Source organism: Achroia grisella, unplaced genomic scaffold (genome assembly GCF_030625045.1).
Source record: "Achroia grisella isolate CSIRO2021 unplaced genomic scaffold, CSIRO_AGI_Agris_v1 utg862, whole genome shotgun sequence".
Classification (NCBI taxonomy): domain Eukaryota; kingdom Metazoa; phylum Arthropoda; class Insecta; order Lepidoptera; family Pyralidae; genus Achroia; species Achroia grisella.
Window position 1 is genome coordinate 1,179,988 of NW_026713046.1, and position 6,078 is coordinate 1,186,065.

A 6,078-nucleotide genomic window follows, 5' to 3' on the forward strand; every position below is an offset into this window, starting at 1 on the left:
GGTTCATATATATAATACATGTACACCCGGGCAAAACCGGGGCGAGTAGCTAGTACAATAATAAAATTTAGAAGTAATGAACGCGACAAAGCGAAAGCCTCCAGCAAGGTGGGTCGACGATCTGGTCAAAATCGCTGGAAGGCGTTGGATGCGAGCAGCGCAGGACCGATCGTCGTGGAGATCTTTGGGGGAGGCCTTTGTTCAGCATTCAAGATATATATGTATTATATGAATAATATATATACATCTTGGCAAAGCCGGGGCGAGAAGCTAGTAAATAAATAAATTCCTCAGCGTTTACAAAGTTTGTGCTGTTGACGCTACCGACTCACACGTGTGGCACAAACGAGCAGGCCTTATAATGAATAGCCGTCCGCTGCCACCATATTTCAGCGAATTAACAAATGACCTGCTGTCATTGTGTGCGACGCGCACAATTTTTCTGCGCACCGTACCTAACCGTCTGATGTAGGTGCGGTTGGTACTACTATAGTAGGAGTTGGTGCCGGTATGTTGGTACCCAAATTAATGGCAGGTATATGGTGCACGCTGCTCGGTGCAATGGTTGCTGGTTGTAGGATTATAAGGTCATATAGTGATTTTGCGTTGTGTGTGTATTGTGTTAGAGTTTGTTTTCCTATATAAATGTACATTGTAAATAAACTGGCTAATAAAAAAAAATGTATAAAATATTTAATTGAGTTTCTTGCCAGTTCTTCTCAATTGGATCTATATACTGATCAGCACGGTAGGGAAAAAATTAAAAATATAATGTAAAAAGTTTGACGGTCATAAGCGGCTAATATGTCCTATATGATATATGATATATATAAATCTTTAAAGAGGGATTATATTATCATAGCTATACACAATTCTACATATATATATCATAGACTATGATACAACCATAGAAGAATAAGTACTTTTCCACTAGCCGTGATCACGAGCTGACTGGATTGTCCAACGAAAGATCGCATCGCGAAGGATTAGCACGTACATAAATCAAATTCAAAATATCTTCTTTCAAGTAGGTCTATTACGGACTTATGATATGTCAAATCTACCGTCAGTTCGGAATGATTTCGAGATGAGAAAAACTGACAAGAAACTCAACTCGTATTTTTTTTTAATATTGTACATATTTACAACAATACTATTTCATTTAAATTCAAATTTGGAAGAATATAGTGACCATCGGTATATGATATTGCACAAGCATACATATTACATACATACAATTATTTTAATGTAATTGGAATAAGTTTATTTACTTAAAACTTATTTAAGTAAGTTAAGTAAATATATTGACGTCCTACCTAATAATTGGTAATTGTCATTTATATACATGATCATACGTCATCACGTTATCACGACGCCCGTGATAGAACTAATGCGTTGCCATTTAAGAGGATAAAGATGCAGTGCTCTTTATCCTATAATTTCACTTCCTAATCCCACTCTATAACCGAAACACAACTTGAGACTTGACTGAGGTATCCACGCAAATGACTTTGTGCTAAGTTTACTTGGATAATACTCAAGGCAGTTATTTTATTAATTCATTCGATGGCCTCGGTAGTCTTAATGTTATAACGTACCGCCTTACTTCCGATTGTTGCAGGTTCGGTATTTGATCAGCATAAACATTTGTATTCATGAATATGACTATTTATGTCGGTCTGAGTGTTTCTTATGTATATTTTTTTTATGAATGTAAATGAAATGGTGCGCCTACCTGATAGGAGGATGATAAGTTGAGCACGAGGTCAGGTCAGTCAGTCCATCAAGAAAAAATCACCAGGAATTTGTGATGATGGTTTCCAGGGGGAACCGTTTGGATGTCAACCTGACGTGGTACATTGCTAGCAAGGGCGTTGTTAGTCCACGTTACTAACAATCCTCTTTTCCTCCAGTCTGGGTATTTTTTTTTTGTGTATGATAGTGGAATGGTGCTCCCGCCTGCGCTAACGGTTTACGCTGGCGGGGCACCAGTGGAGGATGACAAGATGAGCATGAGATCAGGTCAGTTAGCCCATCGCGGTAAATTCGCCATGAATTTATCACGATGGTTTCCAGGGGGAACCACGTGGAGGTCAACCTGATATAGTACATTGCTAGTAATGGTGTCATGAGTCCACATTACTAACAATCTTCTTCCCCCCCAGTCTGGGTATTATCTACGTAAATTACGTATATATTTACAAAAAAATGTATATGTAGTCTACTAACCATAATAAAAGATCTGCTTAGCTTGGGACTAGATGGCGCTGTGTGAATTGTCCTGAGATATTATTATTATTATAGTATGTTATGTTTGTATGTAAACTAACAGTCGTTTTCAAGTAATTATTTAGTACGGTTTGTTATACTGTAGGTGGTGCCTTGGGGCCGAGCGACATGACTCATCTGCATATTTTGCTGCCGTCTCTCCCCAACGCCCTGATAATTGCCCCTGATTGTTATTACACAACCGATTTGAATATTGTTAACTGTATATTGCCATGCATATAAAGTAGTGCCCGTATAATTTAGTAGGATCATTGTTGTTCCTCGAATTTAGTTATTGTCCGATAATTTTGTGGTGTTATGTTTGAATAATGAAACAATGCATAAATCTGTGTTAGGATCTGTGGTAACTTAAATTATTCGCTGTTTTATAACTTTCATTAAAACACATTTTATTTATTTATTATTTTCTAAATGTACACGCGATTCCGTCCGCGTGGAATTTAACTTTATTTTCTATAATAAAGGTAGCCTAAGTTACTCCTTATTACATCAGCTACCTGCCAAAAAAGTCCCGTCAAAATCGGTCTAGCCATTTCAGAGATTAGCCGGAACAAACAGACAGACAAAAATTGTAAAAAATGTTATTTTGGTGTATGTGCCGTATTTATACTTATATGCATGTAGTAAAAAACGATTTTTTCAATTACAAACGGACACTCCAATTTTATTTATATGTATAGATCATGTCTAGTACACTCAATACACTATATATGTTCTGATAACATAGACAAGAGATTTTTATTTTTCTTATACACTATTTTGACTCGGACAAGCATCAACCCCTATTTTTAAATAACGATTTTAATTTAAATGACAAAACAATGTTTGTTGGGTCATCTAGTAAAAATATATTATAATGTGCTATTAAGAAATCAATAATAAAGGGAATTTAATGTCCACAATGTCCGATGTTCAGTGTTCATCTGACAGGTGACATCCCGAGGGATTCAATTAGTTCCGTGCGATCAGACGCTCTGGTTCCGACCGGATCGCGCCGGATCGGTTCAGTGTTACGGGACAGAGCTGTCAAACGGAGTTTGTGGACAGGATTACCGGTTTTAAGTCAATTCGTTCAATTCAAAAACTTATGCAATCTTTTAGAATATTTTTGAATCCTCTATACCACCTTGCTTGCTTTGTCTCACCTTTTCCCACCACATCTCACCTCAAATCTTGTATTTCAGCTGAAGGGTGAGGTCATAATCTCATCATTTCGCCTTATTCGAGTAAAGGTTTCCTTCAATTTACCCCTCCACAGTATTCATATCACTTTTTACCACATTTATGGCCTTCCCATAGAACTTTTGCGATCTCATAACAATTAAGGTAGTTAAGAGAGAGATTATGTGAGACAGAGATTAAGTTTCCATGTTGATTGTCGCATGCCTAATCCTTGTTATTAATTAAATATAAGTAAATCAATATTTATTTAACAGAGCAACACACAAGTTTCTTGCTTATTCTTCTTGTGATGAATCTGCAATCCGAATAAGCGGTAGAATAAAAAAACTTGACTATTCAAAAGTGCTTATATTAAGTTTATTTGAATAAAGATTATTTCTATTTCTATTTTTATTAAATTAATATATCTTTATTTTTATCATTGTTGCAAACTTTTGCCACATTTTTATATCAATTTTGAATTATTTTTTTCAAGTTATAGAATTGTGAGTTTTGCACTTTGCACTATTACCATTCGTTACCATTACATTACAAGGATTTATACTTTTTATCCAATGATGTCTAATCTCACACGTATGTAGAGTCAGTCCACTCATTTATCTATTGGTGCTATCGTCTATCGATCATTTGTCATCATAAAAAATAATAGAAATAGAAAATAGAAATAATCTTTATTCAAATAAACTCATTACAAGCACTTTTGAATAGTCATATTTTGATTCTACCACTCATTCGGAATGCAGATTCATCACAAGAAGAATGAGCAAGAAACTTGTGTTGCTCTTTTTAATAGATGTTTTTTTTTATATAAATAATTACAGTATAACAAGTAAGAGGCATGCGATAATCAACATAGAAGTCGCTACGCACTCATTATTAATGTAATCAGATAATATTGTCAGTGCTATGGATTTAAAGTTTTTCTATAAAAACATTATTATCGTTAACGAATTCTTCAATTTTATAGTAAGCTTTTTTGCAAAGGAACTGTTTTATTTGACATTTAAATCTTTTTTCTGGCAGATTTATAACAGACTCTGGTATTTTATTGTAAAACCTAATGTTGAAGTCGTCTGTACTTTCATAGTATTTTCTATATATAATACGTATGTATTTACAAACAAAACATATCTACATATTTGTATCAGTTGTCTGACACCCATAACAGAAGCTTAAACTAGCTTAATTTGGGTATAAATGACGCTGTATGAATTGTCCTGAGATTGATTTATTATTTACTAGCTACTCACCCCGGCTTCGCACGGGTGTACATATATTATATATATAAACATTCCTCGTGAATCACTCTATTTATTAAAAATACCGTTTCAAAATCCAATGCGTAGTGTTAAAGATTTAAGCATATATAAGGACGGACAGACAGCGACAGCGACTTTGTTTTATACTACATATATACCGCTTCAAAATCCGATGCGTAGTGTTAAAGATTTAAGCATACATAAGGACGGACAGACAGCGACAGCGACTTTGTTTTATACTATATAATGATACTGAGATTATTTTTACTAAACTATAATGTCTAAGAAGTTAACGGCTCATCTCATAGTAAGAGTAAACCGTCGCTGTATTCATGAACAGCATCAGGATATCACGTCATCACGTGATACGTGAAGATGTAATGCCCAGAAATCTACAATTTCCAACTATCAAGTATATATTATTTATTTTTAAGTTGCGAAAGTATTCAGTAATCTGTCTTCAACCCTTGATCAATTAACGTTCTGATTCCATGCCAATGATTGACGTAATTTGTGAGCAGTATATTGTTACCCTTTTGTTGTTCGGCCAATTTGTCGCGAGGGCGTTTTTCAATAAATAGAGTGCAGGGTGGACGCCACGCGGCTCGTTAGTCCACCCTTATTATACATTTGTGATGTCACTGACGTTTGTATTCATATAAATGATAGAAGTATACAATAAATGCTAACAATGAAAATAATTAGAATTCTAATACATGCTCGTATGTATAATGCATGTGCATGTTTAACATAAAGTAAGAGAAACAAATTGTTATGACTATTCAAAAGTGCTTAAATTAAGTTTATTTGAATAAATGATTTTATATTCTATTCTATTCTAAATGTTTTTACTAATATTATTAACTAGCTGGACCAACGACTTCGTCCGCGTGGAATTTAACTTTATGTTTCCAAAATAAAAGTAGCCTAAGATACTCATTACATCAGCTACCTGTCAAAAAAAGTCCCATCAAAATCGGTTCAGACATTTCAGAGATTAGACGGAACAAACATACAGATAGACCGATAGATAAAAAATTAATTAATTTTTTTTACAATGATATAACTTATGCACTAGAATAATACATAGACTACAAATTTTAAGGCTGACTGAAAATGTGAGCTAGGATATCTCTGAAGGCGATCTCTTCCAGTCAACCTACCGCTGTGACTGTGGTATTTAGTCGGTAATAACTAGTGCAAGATTCTAAATAAATAACTTATGTATAGTGTAATAAAAAAAACGTCTAAAAAAACCGATACGATATTGAAACCTTCATGAAAAGAGCTTATTATTTTTTGAAAGGCCGACAACGCACTTGCAATTCCTCTCTTCCGGGTGCTCATG